The sequence below is a fragment of the Canis aureus genome, chromosome 28, assembly GCF_053574225.1.
Source record: "Canis aureus isolate CA01 chromosome 28, VMU_Caureus_v.1.0, whole genome shotgun sequence".
In the NCBI taxonomy this organism is placed as follows: Eukaryota; Metazoa; Chordata; class Mammalia; order Carnivora; family Canidae; genus Canis; species Canis aureus.
This window is the reverse complement of record NC_135638.1, coordinates 14127838-14148581: the sequence shown is the minus strand read 5'-3', so window position 1 is coordinate 14148581 and position 20744 is coordinate 14127838. Positions and strand designations below refer to the sequence as shown.

The following is a 20744-nucleotide window of genomic DNA, read 5'->3' as shown; positions in this document are numbered from 1 at the left end:
ACTCACTGTCACTCCTTTGTCTGGGCCTTCATTATTGCTGCCTTGGGTTACAATTACTGGATTTTTCTTCATTCCATTCTCCATTTAAAGTAAGACCATTTAAATCAGTTATGTCATTCCCTGGCTTAAAACCCTCCTGCTATCTGTTAACCCTTAGAATAACATTTATATGTTTTATTATGGCCTGTAAGGCCCTCAGGATCCGGTCCCTGCCCATCTCCAGCATATCTCATGCCATTGTCCTCTCCACTTCATTCTTGGCTAGAGTCTTCTTTTAGTTCTTCAAGTATTACAAAGCCTTTCCCATCTCAGGGTTCTGTACATAATATTCTACTTAAAAAACCTATTCCCTACCATTAGCTAAGCTACTTCCCCCTCATTTTTTTGCTAAAATATTATCATACTATTTCTTTCTTAATTTCCCTTTCTTGCTCTCTTATTGTTTTCTTCATATTTGTCACAATTTGTAGTGACTAGTTTACTTGGTGCTTTTGTCTTTTCCCTGAACATCCAGGATCACAGAGACTATGCCCATCTGATTCTGATGAATGCCCAGACCCCAACACAGAGCTTGGTGAATAGGAAATATGTAATAAAAAAACTCATTACATGAGAATTTACAAGTGAAGAAATGAACAATAATCCTATAATGTGCATAGGCTTTTCAAAGAAGACAAAATTATTTACCAATGATCATACACCTGTTAAGTAGAGACCCAACAGAAGCTAAACTTTTATGTTCTATAGTTTTAGGTTCAGTCCTGTTCATTGATTAGTCACTAGCTGTCTTTCCCTCTGACCACACACCTCTGTTGAGAAAATTACTTAATAATATTTGGAAAGCTGAGAATAATCATGGAGCATGAAAATCACACATGATAAGTTTGTTATTTTCTGTATCTGAGCAATGAGCAGACCAAATGTAATATATTAAAAATATGCAAAAACCAGACTAAAGAAGGCCTTGAATGTCAGGGTAGAAAAGTCCAAACTTTATTTGAGAGGGAAAGAGCAGCCTGTAAAAGTCTCAGAATGGAGAAATGGTATTTACAAAACAGAACTTCTGAATGCAGAATGTAAAGTTAGTGTAACAAGGGATACATTATGGAAGGATATCCAGTAAGGGACATACTGCTATTTGATTATGTGGTCAAATCACTCCTTCCTGCACATAGTGTTAAGATGATAAAAAAGAAAGTCCAGAACCAGAGGAGAGTGATCCCTGTTTGAGTCCGATTACTACCTATCTACCTAAGGTTGTCATATGTCCTCGGAGTTCTGTTTTTTTTAATTAATTAATTTATTTGAGAGAGAGTAAGAATGCTAGTAGGGGTAGGGTTGGAGGGAGAGGGAGACAAGGAGACTCCCCGCTGAGCAGGGAGCCTGACTTGGGGCTTGATCCCAGGATGCTGGGATCATGACCTGAGCCGAAACCAAGAGTTGGTTGCTTAACCAACTGAGCCACTCAGGTGCCCCTCTCTGAGTCTTTCTAATAACTCAAACAAATTGTTTACATTAAATAACCTCCAAGCTTCTAATTTTAGCACGTGCTAAGCACGTAATAAGCGCTAAACACATACTTATTTGTTAAATGAATTAATGAGCAAGTAAATGGAATCTATTTTTCTCATGTTTCAATTATAGTTCCTTGTAGAAAACTTGACATTTCAGAAGAGTATAAAGGAAACAAAAATCACACATAACCTCACCATTCTGAGACAATTATGACTAATAATCTTATATATCTCCCTCTTCCATTTCTTTGTTTTCCTATTTTATTTCTGCTACTTTGATAAACGTGTTGGTTATAAATGGGGAAAGGCGTGATTAATATATTCCCTTTGTGAGACATTTGGAAACTCTAAACGAAAAAAATAAATCTTTAGAATCCAATTGTGTGCGTAATTTTATATTCTACTTTTTAAAAACAGTCTAAGTAAAAACATTTTCTTATATTACTAAAAATTCTTTAGAAGTATGGTTGCTAATATCAGCAAAATAGACAATGATATGGATTCTCTCTTTTTAAATGAACTAGTACCTTACTTCATGCCCACTGGTCACCTGCAGTGATTTGTGGAGCATATACCATGTGTTATACATGAATAGTACTATCAAACTCAGGGCTTTCCTCCCAGTTTTATTTTCCTAGAACTTAATACTCATCTTTCCACCCTGGGAAGACATCCTGGACTTCTGTAATATATTCCCTCCTCTGTGTTCCCATTTCACTTTGTCTATCATTATACTACTGAAACTTTTATATCATAATTGGTTATCTATTTCCTCCTGTTAGTTATGGGCTCCCAAAGTAAAGCTTGTTGTTCATCTTTTGTCCTTACAGCCTAGGACAGAGCCTGGACCAGAAGAGGGTTTTCTTTTGTTTTGTTTAAATCTCAATTTAAAAATTAATCCCAGGGGGATCCCTGGGTGGCGCAGCGGTTTGGCGCCTGCCTTTGGCCCAGGGCGCGATCCTGGAGACCCGGGATCGAATCCCATATCAGGCTCCCGGTGCATGGAGCCTGCTTCTCCCTCTGCCTGTGTCTCTGCCTCTCTCTCTCTCTGTGACTATCATAAGTAAATAAATTAAAAAAAAAAAAAGTAATATAAAACATTTAAAAAAAATAAAAAAATAAAAAAATAAAAATAAATAAAAATTAATCCCTTAGTGTAAATAGCCATCTGTTGGAAATTTTCACCTTTCAGGATTTCCCATCATTTCAACTCAACATGTCTAAAACTATTAAAACTCATATCTCCCCCTACAAGAAAACAAAGTAAAACAAAAACCTCCCTACTCCTTCTATAAGAATATGTCTCCTTGTTATTGGTACTTTATTACCTTGATCACGCTTTAAACTTTGAAATTACTTTGACTATATTTGGTTGCCTCTTGTTTCTAGTAACAATTTATTCATTCCACAAATATATACCAAGTGTTACTTTATGCTATGTCTTGCTCTGGGTGCTAGGTCTCTAATAGCAAAGACAACACACATGGTTCCTTATTTTTTGGAGCTTACATTCTAGTGGAAGGAGACAGTTAATAAACAAAGAAGTAAACAAGAAAAATGTCAGATAATGCTAAGTGCTTCATGGAAAATTAGAACAAAATGGTAAATAGAGAGTAGCTACTTTAGGTTAATCATCAGAAAAAGCCTCCCTTTAGGATATTTCTCCTGTCTCTCCCCTCTCTCTAGTCCTGCCAAGAGGCCCTCCTCACCTCATGCCTGCATTAGTAGAACAGCTTAATGGATGGGCTTCCAGGCTCAAGAATCAACTCCATATCCTACCACTAAATTGATTTTGTATTTGATTGTTGTGGGAAAGATGGAATAAGATCTGTAGAAAATTATAATTTTCTCCTTTGTTAAGCACATAGATAACAGCCTAAATTACAGAACTCAGGCCCAATTTTTACTCACCAAATAAAAAACTTAATTACTCATTACGTTAATAAGGGATTGATTAAAACTGGAGAGATCGCTTTGAATTTCAGCCCAGAGACCTATCTGATTAGTGTTTAGGGAAAAGGGATTCAGAATCACACCCTGGAGGGCACAAGGACTGAGTCCCTTTTCCTTAACCATGGAGGCCAGACAGAAAAGAAAATTCATGGAACTCCAACTAGGTGTTATGAATTGTTTTATTATCCTTCTATTACTTAAGCCTCATGATAGCCCTCTAATTATATAACTAATTAACTTGCCTTAAATCCCCACAACTAGTAAGTGGTAGGTGTACAGTGACTAGCATGCAAGTTTGGGTAGAAACCTTAAACTTTACAAATTGTGGAATATTACTCAGCCATTAGAAATGACAAATACCCACCATTTGTTTGACGTGGATGGAACTGGAGGGTATTATGCTGAGTGAAATAAGTCAATTGGAGAAGGACAAACATTATATGGTCTCATTCATTTGGGAAATATAAATAATAGTGAAAGGGAATAGAGGGGGAGGGAGAAGAAATGGGTAGGAAATATCAGAAAGGGAGACAGAACATGGAAGACTCCTAACTCTGGGAAACAAATTAGGGGTAGTGGAAGGGGAGGAGGGCGGGGGGTGGGGGTGACTGAGTGGCAGGCACTGAGGGGGGCACTTGACGGGATGAGCACTGGGTGTTATTCTGTATGTTGGCAAATTGAACACCAATAAAAAATAAATTTATTATTAAAAAAAACTTTACGAATTGTTTGGTTATGAACGATATCCTGAGAAACATAAACAAGAACTACAAATAAGTTGAAAGAAAGTGGTACCTAAAAAAAAAAAAAAAGAAAGTGGTACCTAGAACAATTATTTATAGAATGAATGAAAAAACACATGAGAAAGGAAAATTTATACCTACAGTAGTCATTTAGGGAAATGGGCAGGGTACGGAATGAACCACAGCTAAAGATACTCGTTTATTCATTAATGCAACAAATAGTCAGATGCTGTGTTTGGCACTGGGGAAATTGTTCTTTAGAACCTTATGAACTGGGATCCCTGGGTGGCGCAGCGGTTTGGCGCCTGCCTTTGGCCCAGGGCGCGATCCTGGAGACCCGGGATCGAATCCCACGTCGGGCTCCCGGTGCATGGAGCCTGCTTCTCCCTCTGCCTGTGTCTCTGCTTCTCTCTCTCTCTCTCTCTCTCTGTGACTATCATAAATAAATAATTTAAAAAAAAAAAAAAAAAAAAAAAAAGAACCTTATGAACTGGTGGAGCAGTAGATATAATATATATGTGCTTTGAAAGAAAACACAGGCTACATTGAGAGTTGGGGACCTGAGCTACTCTGGAGGGTCCTTAGCAACTGACACTTGTTAGAACCTGAAAAGTAAATAGGAGTTTGTCAGGCAAGTAAGTAGGTAGGGAGAACAGGGAGAACATTACATTCAATGTTACATCATTATGTCTTAAGGGAGAAAGCAGCATGGTATTTGAAAACTGGAAAAGAACCACTTTGGATAGAACATGGAAAAGAGAGTGGGGAGATGGATTGAAGGAGATCACACAGGGACTTAAAGATTTGGGGTTTACCCTAAGAGCAATGAATAAGAATTTAAGGGTTTTAAATCAGAGAAGGACAACACCAGACCTGTATTTTAAAGAAATCACTACGTCCGCTTGGTGGAAAACAAATTGGAGAGAAATCAATTTAAATGCAGAAGGACTACTAGGGACAGAGGGGTCAAGGATGAGGTCATTACAACAGTACAGATGAGACTTGGCAATGTATCTCATTGGGTAGGGAGAATGGGATGGGTTCAAGAAATATTTAGGAGATAGAATAAATAGGATTTGATGACTGATTGTATTAGCTTATGAGAGATATGAAGGTTTCTAGAATGGCCGTATTTCCAAAGTGAGTAAGAAACTGGGATTAATTAGTGGTATTGAGACCCCAGCTGGAAGGAGAATTGTATGCGGAATGAATATCATAAATTCAATTTGCAGTTTGTAAGCAGTTGAAGAATGAGGTAGGGGATGTGCTGTATAAGCCCATTGTGAGTAAGGAAGATTTGAAACTCACTGGCTGAGAATAGTAATAGTGATCTCTGTTAAGTTTTTTTTTTTTGTTTTGTTTTGTTTTGTTTTGAGAGGATCCTGGAGGTATGGGACCCTGCCCCTCTTGGGAAGAGTGGGGTGGGGGCCAGATTGCTCCTAGTTACAAATCCCTGATCTAAACTTTTAAAAATTTGTCATGCCAATGAGTAAAAATAAATTTTTAGTGAGTAGTCCCATAAATTATATTCACTTATCAATCATAAAATACTGCTAATCTCTACAGTAATTTATTGTATAGATAAAATAAATAGAGATAAAAATGGTCTCAATTTCATGTCCCCCAATAAATCATGATACTCTGGAAGTTAACTGGCTCTAGAGAATTTTGAAAAACAAAGTATTATTATTTCAGACATACAACTCCTGGAAGAATCAAAGCCACCTTAAACCTTTTAATTTAAATGAAATTGTAGATCATGACATGCCGTGAAGTTTGAATATTAAGCTCTGAAATTTTTCTCTGAACTTATTCTATCAATAAATAACCTTTGGGCACTCCCCTCCCCCCAAATAACAGTAAACCATTATTCATCTTAATTACCAAGTCCTTTGGCAGTTCCTCAAATTTCACACCTGAAGTAAGTGCCTCTATTCATTTCAACCTAATTCTGGCCCTGCTCTGCCTGCCCCTGTGAATGAACTTCACTTTATGTGAGACCCAGAGCTATCTCCATGCTCAGGAAGATTTTCTGCTAGTGCAGTCAGATGTACTCTTAAATCATACCCTCCCTGAAGTATAAGATGTGTGGAGTGCTGATTTCTTCTCTGCCATCTCCCCCAGTTTCTACCATCTCCCCCAGTTTCTACCAGAGTACCCAGAGTACCCAGCACCAGAAAACCCTCAACAAACATTTGTTGAATGAAGGAAATATTTAAAAATAGGTGACAGATATATAGACAGATATATAAACAGACAAACATCTAGATAGATAATATTTTAGAGCAGTCAAGTTAATCTTAAGACTCAATCAAACAAATCAGGTAACAAAAGAAGTTCTCATCTAAATATAAAATACCCTTACCCAAGCTGAGAGGCTACCATCCTGGAGCCCAAGTAGCAACTCCAGACAAGTAACCAGTCAAAGACAGGCTGCTCCCAGCCCACACACAGCAAACTTCAAATTCACAGGATATTAGAGTAAAAATATATGTTTATCTATTAGCTGGCACTGTTTAAGCTGCAAGAGACAGAGACACAAATTTAAACCTATTTGAGTAAAAAGGGGAACTGATTAGGAGGATTCTGGAGTGTTTTATGGGACCTAAAGAGAGTAATATGGGCTTGGGGAGTTGGATACCGGGACTTCAATCACATCAAGTCAGTGAGACAGTGGGGGACTGTCTCAAATCTCTGTGCCTTTTCACATCTACCTCCTTCCCTACTTCTATGTTAATTACTTTAATTTTCATACTATGAGGTAGATACAAATAACATTTCTATCTTATGGATAAGGATGATGACTCTGAGTAAGTTGTTCACGGTCATAAGCATAACAAGGGCCCAGCTGGGATTCAAATCCAAGCAGTCTATTGCTAGAGCCCATTAACTTATTATTATGGGACATTTTTAAAATAAATACACAAAAGTAGAAAGACTAGTACAATGAATCCTGTGAATGGACTAATCTAGCTATGACAATCTAGGACACACACACGCTATAACAATCATCAACTTATGTTCACTTTGGTTCTAGGTGTCCCTAGACTTAACAATTAACATTTTCTTAACATCATCAAATATCCAGGGACGCCTGGATGGCTCAGCAGTTGAGCATCTGCCTTTGGCTCAGGGCGTGATCCCAGAGCTTCAGGATTGAGTCCCACATTGGGCTCCCTGGGAGGAGCCTGCTTCTCCCTTTGCCTATGTCTCTGCCTCTCTGTTCCTCGTGAATAAATAAAATCTTTTTTAAAAGTCATCAAATGTCCAGTCGATATTAAAATATCTAGTTGTTTCATAACTTTTGTTTCCTACAGGTGATTAATTTGCATTGAGTTCCAAAAGTTATCCAAACATTACATTTGATCACCATATCTCTTAAGTGTCTCTCTCTCTCTCTCTCTTTTTAAGAGCCTATACTTTATTAGGTTAGATAAGGCCTAAATAGTTACATTTGAAATAGAAACGGACATATGGCATAAAACATAAGAACAAAAGTAAAATGGGAATTTAGAAATAACTTTTGGTGACAGTCACCAAGAATATTATTATTGCTCTAAAAATACATATATAGCGGAATAATACATGATACCTATTACATCCCTTGTAAATGACAAAGGATTCATATACCTCTAAGTACTCAAACACTTTCCTGTACGTAGGAGATCCAATGCTCAAACATATACAAAAGATGGAAATACATTTATACCTAACTATTTTACAAATTCAAAAAAACTCTATTATGGTAAAATTTAAACATGTTAATAGTAAACATACTACCCCTGATAAGCTTCAACAATAATCATGACTAACCTTGTTTCATATATAACCCCACTCATTTATCTTCTCCCATATTATTTTGAAGCGATTCCAGACATGGTAACATTTGGTCTATAAATAGTATTTATCCTTAAAAAATAAGGATTTAAAAAAAATAATAAAAATGCCATCATCACATCTAAACTACTAACAACAAAATCTTCATATCATCAACTATCCAGTCAGTGTTCAAATTTCCACTTGTCCCATAAATTTCATAATAGGACTTCTTTCATACAATATGTTTGTTTAAGTTAAGACTCCAGTAAGGTCTACAAATTATAATCAGTTGACAGTTTCTCAAGTCTCTTTTATTGTATAGGTCCTCCTTCATTTCTCTTTCTCTCCCTTGTAATGTACATATCTGTTGAAGAAATTTGGTCCTACGGTATATCCTACCTCCTAGACTTTACTGACTACAGCCCTATGATGTCATTTAACATGTTCTTCTGACTTCAGTATTTCCTATTAACCTAGTAATTATTTTAAAAAATTGATCTTGTAACAGGGTTGGTTCTTTGAAAAGGCTGCTTCATAGGTGGTGTTATATACTTCCATCAGGAGTCACATAATAACTGGTTGTCTATCTACCTATCTACCTGGTATGTTGGCAGTTAGTGATGATTACTGTCCATAGTAGCACTGCCCAAGATAAATATAATGAGCCACAGATGTAATTTTAAGTGTTCTAGTACCCCTATTTTTAAAAAGTGAAAATAATTTTAATAATATATTTTATTTAACTCAATATATCTAAAATATTATCATTTCAACATTTATTAAAAATGATTGAGATATTTTATATTCTTACTTTCATATAATTTTTCAAAGTCCTGTGTTTTTTCCATTCATAGCTGGTATGTGTTAGAACCTGCTTGCACTGGCCCATGAAAGCTGTCATCTGAACTCTACATTCACAACATCCCATTGATAGCTAAACATTGGCTATGGTGGTAGTATTTACACCACAACAAATATCACAAAGCAGGTTTTTTCCATCTCAGAGAGCCAGTAATTAAACATTTACCAGCACATCACTGCTTATAACACATCTTGCTTTGGACCAGCCTCATTTCAAGTGCTCAATAACCACGGATGGCTAATAGATTTTATATTGCAAATAGCCCATCACAGGGCCTGCAGTTGAGGGTAATCTGTTCTATTATTCCTTCTCTGTTTATTAGCTGGAATAGTTCTATAGATTAAAATTTTCTTCATTAACTATTTAACTATCTTAATTAATGTACAGTAAATTTAAGGAAGGCAATGTAAATCCTTAATTTTTTCCTTTATTAACTAGTATTCAAAATAATGAGTTGATTCCCTAAAGTACCCAATTAGTATTTCTTGGTAGCGTTATAAACCCATCGATTCTAACATATTTGACTGTTTCAATCCATTGCATTTACTATTTTTATTGATGACCATATTGTCCCACCTTTGGCCATAGCAGGCTTTTAATCTGGAGCCCACATTTCAGACTGCTAAGCTAACACTAACACCAGCCAGATTTTATGCCTCATAACTTCAACCATTAGAAAGCGACTGATCTTATTTTCTAGATCAAAAGTTCAAAAATCCTGGGATTTATTGAACCAGCTTGTTTCAAGTGTCTACCACTATGTCCAGCAGTGTCACACGGGAACCTGGCAGTTCTGTTAGGAATCAAGGGAGGGGCTACCCGAGAAGAACAATTACTTGGTTGACAAAACAACAGATGTCCAGAATAACATATTTAAAAGATTACATGAAAATTTTAAAGCATATCATCTTTTTCATGTCATTGGTTGCTTTGTTTACTGATTCAACACGTATCTATTAAGAACCTTTGACAGTCATGAACTATTATTCTGACTGTAAAAGTTAATTTTCAAAAAATAAACCTATATGAAATTCTTGAATATCTAAATATTTTTGACTTTATCGAACTGAAAGAGAATGAGTGTTAAAAATAACGCCAGGACACCTGCACCCCGATGTTTATAGCAGCAATGTCCACAATAGCCAAACTGTGGAAGGAGCCTCGGTGTCCATCGAAAGATGAATGGATAAAGAAGATGTGGTTTATGTATACAATGGAATATTACTCAGCCATTAGAAATGACAAATACCCACCGTTTGCTTCGACGTGGATGGAACTGGCTGGAGGGTATTATGCTGAGTGAAATAAGTCAATCGCAGAAGGACAAACATTATATGTTCTCATTCATTTGGGGAATATAAATAATAGTGAAAGGGAATAGAAGGGAAGGGAGAAGAAATGGGTAGGAAATATCAGAAAGGGAGACAGAACATAAAGACTCCTAACTCTGGGAAACGAACTAGGGGTAGTGGAAGGGGAGGAGGGCAGGGGGTGGGCGTGAATGGGTGACGGGCACTGAGGGGGGCACTTGACGGGATGAGCACTGGGTGTTATTCTGTATGTTGGCAAATTGAACACCAATAAAAAATAAATTTATTATTAAAAAAATAATAACGCTTTAGAAAGTAGGCACAGGTCCTTTAGAAAGAAGCACAGAGGCATAATTGCACATATTTAAGACAGAGCATCTTTTTGTTTCATATGAGTTCAAGAAAGAGGCACCTTTTACTCAGATTGTCCCTTAGACATGAAAACTAAATTTTACATTAAATGATCTCATTCTAAATTTATCTACAGCAAAAATTAAATGAAACAACAAAGACCTCTAACGGAAAACTGTGGCCCCTCCAACTTCTTAGTATCCTCTTACTGAAGTCTCTGAGGGTGCTAACGTTCATCCAACATCCCTACTAATCAACTGAAGATTGGGCAGATGGGTATTTCAGTCTCGGTCATATGCTTGCATAATTTTCTGTGAGCAAAATATGAATAACTTATAGTCTAGTAAAAACAGAATGCACAATAACCAAAACATTCAAAGAATGAATCGTTAAAATTCACCAGGTATTCCAAAATAAGCAAAGAAGTATTTTCATGATTTTCTTTCTAAAAACAAAAATATTAGTAAAGGTTTCAAAACTAAAACTTAACTGACCTTCAAATTATAGTTGTCTTTAAAAAAAATTGTAGTTGTCTTATAAGATTTAAGGTTTTTCAATAAGCTTGTTGCACAAGTTCGTAGACAATTTAACAAACATGCACAACCATAAAACATGCTGGCAGGAAAAATAATTAACCTGGGGGAATAAACAGGGAAAGTTACCAGGCAAGGGAAGGCCTAGATTCCAAGACTCCCACAAACAACAAATTGTTATCCAGTTCATTTTATTTTAGTATCTTGGTTCCTTTTTGTGGGTGGGAGGAGGCCCAGGAGATAATTTAGGGAAAATAAAGATATTATAATTAACTTAAAATTTTTCATTCAAAATGGAAATTGTATTATTGAGAGAAAAATATATACTTTTAGAACTCAAATGATGTATTTTATTGAAGACTAGCAATGAAGGAAAGAATAGGGCATAACTAGTCATTCTTTTTATTTTTGTAATACTGATGATTCTAATTGTCCTGTGCTTTGAATAACAGTAATAGATTTTTGCAGATTTCCCTTCTAAGAGGGGCTTGTACTTCTCCAGGAAAGTGTTTTTTTGGTCAAAATACTTTTATTTAGAAGTGTGTTATTTAATAGTTCTAATTTGGTTAGCAACCTTTAAATATATTACTTAGTCATTTATGATAATTTGGCTTATATAATTATACTTATTCATATTTGCTATATTCCCTTGAATTATAGGTTTCAGTGATTTCTAGGGGATTTAAAAGTACAAACAAGAGTTATTATCCTTGCTTAGTCACTATATTTTATATTATTTATATCAATATAATCTGTTGCAAATTCAAGTTGATATTATTGCTTGTAATTATGTTCTACTGCATGCACTAATAAATGATACACTGTCATTTTTTTCAATCAACATCTACAGAAAGATTGCCAGTGAAAGACACTATGTTAGTCTGTTATGGATAGTCCAAAACTAAATATGAGAGATGCTGTTCCTTTAGAGACTTTGTAGCAGCGTGGTGGTGAAGAGAAATTCATACCTCTGCATGTTAATATAATGTGGTAAGGGTAATGATAGGTAGGGGTCCTGAGTATTTATGAAGGCAAAAAGGTGTGTGTGTGTGTGTGTGTGTGTGTGTCTATCTGTAGGTAGGTAGGTAGAAAAGACTTTCTAGGAAGAGATGATAACTGAGGTAGGCTTTATTAAAGAATAATTAGTAATTAATCAAATGATGAGAAAGAGGGTAGAAAGGAGGGTGTTCCAGATAGAAATAGCACCACTGTTAGAGAGCAAAGTATGATAAGAAGTGGAGAGAAATGATAAGAGATTAAAACAGAAAGTCAGATGGAGGCCAGATCATAGAATTATTGAATTCCATGTTAAGGAGCTTGAACTTTATCTCACAAGCAATGATGATTCACTGAAATGTTTAAATAGGGAGAGAAAAATGGTAAGATAATGACAGGGCCAAACCAGAGACTAGAAGACTAGTTAAAGGATACTGTAGTATTCAGAATGAGAGATGAGAGCCTAAAATTAGGACAGTGATAGCAGAGGTGCGGAGTAGGAAAAGGCTTCAAGAACTAATCAGGAGGTAAAATGCATAAGAGTTGGTGATTAATTGAATGCGGGACACACAGAAAATGTAAGAGTTAAAGACAAAAGACTTCAAGAACTAATTAGGAGGTAAAATGCATAAAAGTTGGTGATTGATTGAATATGGGACACACAGAAAATGGGAGAGATAAAGACAGTTGTGAAGCGTAGCACCATACCAAGTACAAAGAGAATATAGGAGAAGGAGTAGGCTTCACAGGAAGTAATGACTTCAAAAATTTTAGATTTGTTGAGTCTGAGATGTAACCGAAGCATAGATGTAGCAGCCAATCAGCAGCTCTGCAGAAAGTTTTGAGGTACAGCTGTAGACTTAGTGACATTATCAAGTGATAGTTAAAATCATGTCAATGGGTCAAGCAACTCAGAAAGATTGTAGAGAGAATTTTTCCCTCTCAACTCACTGTGAAGTTATACTTTTAGAGTGTTTATCTTCACCATTAACTGAGGACTTTAGATCCAATACCCCCCATGACTGGATCAATCTACTTGATTCATCATTAATTTCTGTATCTTTGAGGTTATCTTCTGAGTCTTAGAGATGGAGGCTCGTATTAAGTGAAGAAGCACAAAACAACAAAGACAAACAAAATATCTAAAAATAAATATATTGACAGTTCATCAGGACTGTCTCTTACATTCCAGGGGCACAACAATACCCTCTAACATAATAATTCTTCAGATTTGTTCTACTTCTTAGCTCAGTTTTTATATCAACCTCTACCTGTCTAGCAGAGATATCACCAAATTTTTAGTGATTCAGTTGTCTATTAATCTATCTTTTGACAATATGCTATCAAAGTAACAATTAGCAATAGTACCATAAGATTTCTTAAGGAACTTTTAAAGTAGCAGCTGAATTCCTTGATTAGTCTTTAAAACTCCAATTTTTGTTTACTTTTAAGTTAAATCAAAACTATTTTCTGAGCAGCTTCAAGAAAAGAACCATGAATAAAACTCTTATAATGACATTTTAGAATCATGTGTGGCAACCATGCAGATTAGCACTGACACAATTTCCAAGAGCTACTAAAGATAGATCTTATGTAATTGGGCCAAATGAGTGGGTGGATTTTTTTTTTTTTTTTTAAGTAGGGCCATGACCTCTGAGATCTTCTGTTGTTTTCACTATGATCTATAAACTGAACAAAGTGCTATTTTCTTTTTCATAGAAGTAGGCCATTACTTGTCTGGGACCAAGGCATTGCATAGGAATGAAGGCATATTGTTTTTAACAGCAAATATGGGCTACTTGTGCCTCCTCTCCTATGTCCCATGTCCAATCAAGGTAAACAATTGCTATGACAATTTACATTTCTAATTTTCGACAATTCTAATTTGCCATAATATTTTTTGATGATCTAGGACTCTGCTGCAGAATCCTTCTAATCAGCAATAATTAAATTGCTATCAGTCAATTGAAGCTGACAAACAAGATGGAACTTGACTGCCATTGCTGGTCAAGACCTTCCCTTTTCACACTTGATTTAAGGCAGGCATCAAATGTGATTTTCCTGGAGATAAAAAAGTGAAGTGAGAATATAAAAGATAACCAGAATTCAGTTCCTCCTTGAGGGGGCTCACAATGGAGTATTGGGGACAGATATGTGGAACAAGCGAGGTTCCTTCACATTCACACTTTAATCTGATTCTACAGCTTAAACAAGAAAGGGAAGATGGAAAAGAACATGTGCTTGATCTATGTCATCCTATGCAAGTATGTGGGAGTACAAAGCTTTTACCTCCTACCCAAACTGAGACCAGGCACATAAACATATTTCATTCAATCACAGTATTGAGAATGATCTCTTCGAAATGTTACAATAAACAAGGATTTAATGTTAACAACAGATACAAAAATTTAGCCAGTTAGGCACAAATAGCCAAAATAACAGGCTTACTACAAATCCTGTATTTGACATGGAGCAAATCCAAGCATAGCACTGGAATGCACGAATTTACCATATAAAAAATTTAAGAAAGTTTTTCCATGATCCTCAAAGTGAATCTCAAAAGCACAACGTCCAGCAACGGACTCCACAAGCCAAAGAGAGATGTGGAGAAAGTGGAAGGGATTCAACAGAGAGTCACAGAGATGATTAAAGGGTTGGGAAAATGGGAGCTAGAAATTATTTAGCCTAAGTTAGAGAAGACTACCAGGTTTCTTAATAACAGTATTCAAGCATAGGAAGGGTTGTTATATACAAGATGATGAACAGTTGCTTTCTATCTTAACTGGAGAGTGGAGAGAAGAAACAGACTTTGGCTACAGCATGAAATATCTAAGTTAGACATAAAGAACTTTTAAGAATGAGGATTATTGGATCAGAGACCTCAGGATCCTCTTATTACACCTATTCCTTAAATGATGCTGTTTCAGAGGATCCTTCTTAAACTCTTTCTCTTTTCACTTTGTCCTTAATTAATTTTATTTACATTGATTTAAATTACCTATTATAAGCTGATAATCATAACATAAGTATGTTTGGGGATATACATATAATATATATAATTTATATATTATATGTATAATAGATATTACAGTGTATATAGTACATACATATTATACTACGGTATGTATAGCATATACTACGATATACCACAATATTTATATAGTATAGTATAGTCTATACACTGTATGTATCTCCAGTCCACACTACTTTCCAAATGCCCCCTGGACATCAGGCTTCTGTCTTTTACCTGTTCTACTGCAATAGCATCATAACTGATAACCCTATCTCTTCCAATCTTCAATTCCATGCTTGGTCTATATCTTGGTGTGAACCTTTCTATCTAAAAGCAAGTCCAAGCATTTCCCTGCTTACAATTTTCTGATAGATCCCATTATTTACTTGGTTTCCATCATTTGGCCCCTTAACCTATCCATTATCATACCCTGTTATAATCACTCCCCAAATGTTATTAATTCTAAGAGAATTTCACTCCTTTCATCCTGCTGTGCTTTTAGAGATCTGTGCTTTGTTAAGTCTCAGTACTCTTCACTCCTCCTAGAACATACCACCTCCCTTTTTTCTGTATTCAACTTCTCTTCAGCGCCAGGAATTTTTCATTGACCTTACCACATTGGACTAGCGACCCTCAATAAATGCTCATGAATTTCCCTGAAAACTTGCCTTGAATACTTTAATGTCGTAGCTAGTCTAAGAGCCTTCCCAGACTTCAGATTCAGTAATTGCTCATTTAGAAAACACCTAGGTAGCTTGCTGATAGAATCTAGTGATCAACCTTCAAGAGTGGTATATAGCAAACTCTTGTGTTTATCACACTAGATTCTGGCTGCCATTCATTTGACACTCCCTGAATAATTTCCTTAGGCATTTCCATATCACTTTGCTACTACTGGACCTAGTGGCACAGGTCCATCTCTTTTCCTCCATCTCTTGGCCTGGCACAATTATTGACACATATACTTAGGCACTTTATGTGCATCTTCTCCAACTAATTCCTACAACACTCCTGTGAGGCAGGATTAGTGTGCCCATTTTACAGATGCAAAAGTCACCACTTATCCACAGATGACATAAATGTATGTGAATGTGTGTATGCATATATGTATATTTATGATACATATATATCCTATGAGCTCTAGTGTACTTAACATGTTCTCATAAATATCTCAAAGGAGACTCAAAATGAAATTTCCAAACATGAATTCATAACTTTACCCCCAAACTTTGCTCTTCGATGTTATCTGTTTTAGTGATTGGTGTCGGACACTTAAGAGTCATCCTCCACACTTTACTCTTCTTTAATCCCCATATCCAATCCATCACCAACTTATATAAACTTTCCCTTCAAAATATCTCTTAATTTTGTGCAGTTCTCTCCACTTTTACCATCATGAATCTAGTCCAAGTTTTCATCATCTCTTACAATAGCCTCTATTTCCTTTAGTCCTCATCTTATCCGTTATCTACAGCCAAGATGATCTGAAAATCCATATCTGATCATGGTGCTTCATGCTGTCCCTTTTTCCTACCGCATTCAAAAGTCCTTTAGCAGTTTCCCATTGTTCTTATCAAAAAAACAAACTTAAAACTGCTCTTCAATGGATCACATCCACTTCATCACAAGCCTACCTTTACTCACATCCTGCTCCCTCCTCAACTGCTCCATCCACTGGTGCTTGCTTTCTATCCTCCAAACCTCATTCTTCTCCAGGCCTCTAAACAGGCTGGAAGGCTATCTCTCTTTTCCATTTCTCTGAGTTAACTCTTACTTATCTTTCAGATACCACTTTCCCAGAGAAATCTCTGATCACTCTCAAAATGCCAAGTGTTATTATAAGCTCCAAAACCACATTTTTCTCCTTCATCTCTCCTCCCTTCTTCTTTACATTTGTTTTCGTGATTATTGATGGTCAACTTCCTCTTCCTCTTGCATCATGAGAGCAAGAACTGTCTATTCTTTTTTTAAAAAATATTTTATTTATTCATGAGAGAGAGAGAGAGAGAGAGGCAGGCAGAGACACAGGCAGAGGGAGAAGCAGGCTCCATGCAGGGAGCCCAATGCAGGACTCGATCCGAGGACTCCAGGATCATGCCCTGGGCCAAAGGCAGGCGCTAAACCGCTGAGCCACCCAGGGATCCCAGAACTGTCTATTCTTGCTCACTATGTTATCTCTGGTACCCATCTCTACTACCTGGCATGTAGTGTTCAAAGAATTGCATAAATTAATTTGTTGGCTTATATTTGCTAGGCACTGAGCTGAGTGCTTTACATATAGAATTTCATTAAATGTTCACAACACATTTATAAGGTTACTGCCTTTCTATTATTAGCTCCATTTTATTTTTATTTTTTTAAAGATTTTATTTATTCATTCATGAGAGATACAGAGACAGAGAGAGGCAGAGACACAGGCAGAGGGAGAAGCAGGTTCCATACAGGGAACGCAATGTGGGACTCAATCCTAGGGCTCCAAGATCACGCCCTGGTCCAAAAACAGATGCTCAACCCCTGAGCCACCCAGGTGTCCTTATTAGCTCCATTTTAGAAACGAGAAAACTAGGGTCTAGAGATACAAAGTAATTTTCTCAAGTCTTTGCAAGATGAAAACTGAAGTCCTCTACCGTAAAACCATAAGCCCATCATTTGTGGATATCTTTGTAGGCATGAATATATTAACGAATGTGGTATCAAGCACATAAGCAGGAAGAAGTCTCTGAATCTCAAATTGATAATTTGTGTCTCTTGAGCAAACCTGAAAATCCTGAAATATTTAAAGAGTCAACAACAGAATCCCACGGTTGTTAGGTTAGGTTCCTTGAACAGAAGAAAAAAAGCAGCCTGGACCTGAATTGTACTTGTTCAGTGAGCCTAATTGTTCCACTGACCAGTGAGGCATAATAACTTTGCACAGTACAACACTGACTGTGACTGGCCTGGGGGAATATATCTCAGAGCAGTCAAAAAACTTATCAAGCCAAAATTAATGAATTGATTCTCATTTCACCAAAAGGAAAACAACTTACCTCACTCATGCCAACTATCCTTGTTCATGCAGAAGACTCCGCTAAACCCTTGCAAGTAGTAAGTAGTGCAAAAACTTTGAGCAGTTGATCCAAAGGCGCTTATGGAGTTTTCCTTCTCCACCCACGCTGTCTGGTCCACTCCTTCTGAGAACAGAGGCATAATGGTGCGGCCATTCTTTATGGCTCTTGTTGCAGGAGTAATATCTCAAAGTTTGAGGCAAATTTTATGTTGGTTGATCACGAATGCTTGCAAGGGCTTCGTCTTCATTTCTGTAAGTTGTGTTAAGGGTTTTTAGATTATCATTACATCTTTTATGAAACTATTTTCATCATGACTACTGAGTTCTCAGTAGACCTGGGAGGCTGGTGGGTACGTAATCTGTAGTTTATGATAAAGTCTTCAGAAGATCCACTAGCTTAGGATTTTGAGAAATAGAAATAATTTGTTGAACTCAAATAATATGGTCTCAGATCTATAACTCAGGTTGGGGCATCCCAAAACTGGGTTCATTCACTATATTCGAGATATATTAGATTTTGGACACTATCTCAAACCAATTTGGGGGGCACCTGGGTGGCTCAGTTGGTTAAGCATCTTCCTTCAGCTCAGGTCATGACCCCAGGGTCCTAGGATTGAGCCCCATGTTGGGCTCCCTGCTCAATGGGTTGTTTGCTTCTCCCTTTCCCTCTTCCTCTCTCTCTCAAATAAATAAATATTTAGTACACAGTAAAAACTAAAAAAAAAAAAAAAAAAAGTCTCTAAAGTGCTTGTTGGCTATGTTCACTAAACTAGGGAGTAAACTGGTTATCTCCATTCCTCAGTAATTCCAGAATATTGTTTTATGAAATAAACATTCCTCTTTACATTCTATTAGACCAGTGGTTCCCTCAGGGGTTTGAATTTTGTTGAGTTAGTAAAAATAACTAAATAAATGCTTTTTAAAAGCATTTTAGGGATCCCTGGGTGGCTCAGTGGTTTGGCGCCTGCCTTTGGCCCAGGGCATGATCCTGGAGACCCGGGATCGAATCCCACATCGGGCTCCTGGTATATGGAGCCTGCTTCTCCCTCTGCCTGTGTCTCTGCCTCTCTCTCTCTCTCTGTGTGTCTATCATAAATAAATAAATAAATAAATCTTTAAAAAATTATTAAAAAAAAATAAAAGCATTTTAAGGAAAAAATGAAGAAAAGAACATTAAAAATAAGGTTACCATCCATTAACATCAAAATTTCAAAACATATATGAAGTCTAAACAATGAGAAAGTATATAATTTAAGATCTTTTAAATTGAACAAAGTTAACTTTATGAAAATTTTTCTAGGTTTTTTTTTTTTTCCATTTCACTATCAGCTGGTGAAAAATAGGCCAGTGTCCTCCCCAAAATAATTCTGAAATACTATGTACCCTTTTATACATTTTTAAGGTAGCACCTGAAATATTTTCATTATAAGTTCAAATTGTTGTAATGAATGTCATTTCTGACATGTTATAAATATTGACACTACAAAATAAAATATCTTAGAAAATCCATCCAATGGAATCTTATACCATATTTATTTAATACCCACCATCATTCGTTTAAAAATATATTAACATTTGAAAAATTTACATTATTTCTTTATTTCCATTCTATTTCCAGTTTTATGACATTTAAACTCAGAAGTCTATTATCAATTGAAATTCAATTTTAAAAATTTATATAATCCTAAATGTTATACCCTGAAATGAGTTACCATTATAATTGCTAGTGCACATTTGGACAAAGCAACATAAATATATTAATATTAAACATGATATAAACATATATTGAAAATACATTTTTTTAAGTAGCCAAGTTTCTTCAACTAATTAATGTGGTAAGAATATGTTTGCTGGGCTGAGAAAGGGTTTGTCATTCTATTCCTTTTTTTCTTCGGAAGAAGTGCTGAGAATATTTGTTCACAAAAAATTAAGACGGGAATAGAAGGGATTTTGTTTTTGCTATGTCACAAAATTCTTTAAACTCCCTCTAAGTTATGTGTAAAAAACCTTTAGTGATCTATTGTTGAAAACTACTTTTAATGATTAACTGACACTTTGGTTTAAGTCCTCCTTCAGTTTTGTTGAAAGCTAAAGCTGAAAACCATTTGCAAAAGTGTAGCTACCAAGTAATTAGGGACATTTTACGTGTCTCTGACGCCCCTTTTCCGTCCTGGGGCAATGTTAACACAGTAAGATTAGAGGTGGGGGAAAGGTGTGCCTTTTTTTTGGTGAAAGGGGAAAAGGATGATTGCGCAGGGGAAGACAGGTTCTTTAGCAGCTCAGTTTTGGAAAAACAGTGCATATGGAAGTTGGAAGCCTGACTACTAATTCTTTTAAAAAACATTTATGTACTGCTCACACATCTCTTAGAAATTCCTTGTAGACCTCCAGAGCTGAGCACACCTCAGTTTGAAGAGCACGGGACTAGGCCTATTAACTTCAAAGTGTGGTATTTTCTGACCTTGTCATTACCTCATTACCTCCAAATTCGGGGGGGGGGGGGGGGGGGGGGAGGGGGCGGGAGGAAGTTAACTTATTGGAAATTCAAGCCCCCTGTGAAATTATTGCATGAAGTTGTGTAGAATGTCCTACTTTAGGACA

The 20744-nt window shown here is 36.3% G+C and overlaps 1 long non-coding RNA gene and 1 pseudogene across 3 annotated transcripts in view; both read right to left on the bottom strand.

Annotated features, from left to right (window-relative positions):
- LOC144300444 (small ribosomal subunit protein uS13-like) overlaps window positions 1-20681 on the bottom strand; it is a 119248-nt pseudogene extending 98567 nt beyond the window's left edge. The window contains exon 1 of the transcript XR_013367069.1: window positions 18124-20681. The product of XR_013367069.1 is annotated as a small ribosomal subunit protein uS13-like (transcript). The remainder of the gene's footprint in view (window positions 1-18123) is intronic.
- Window positions 1-20744, bottom strand: part of LOC144300445 (uncharacterized) — a 215475-nt gene that overhangs the window by 186483 nt on the left and 8248 nt on the right. For both annotated transcript variants that reach the window (XR_013367071.1, XR_013367070.1), the window contains exon 5: window positions 6576-6731. This is a non-coding gene — a long non-coding RNA (uncharacterized LOC144300445). The remainder of the gene's footprint in view (window positions 1-6575; window positions 6732-20744) is intronic.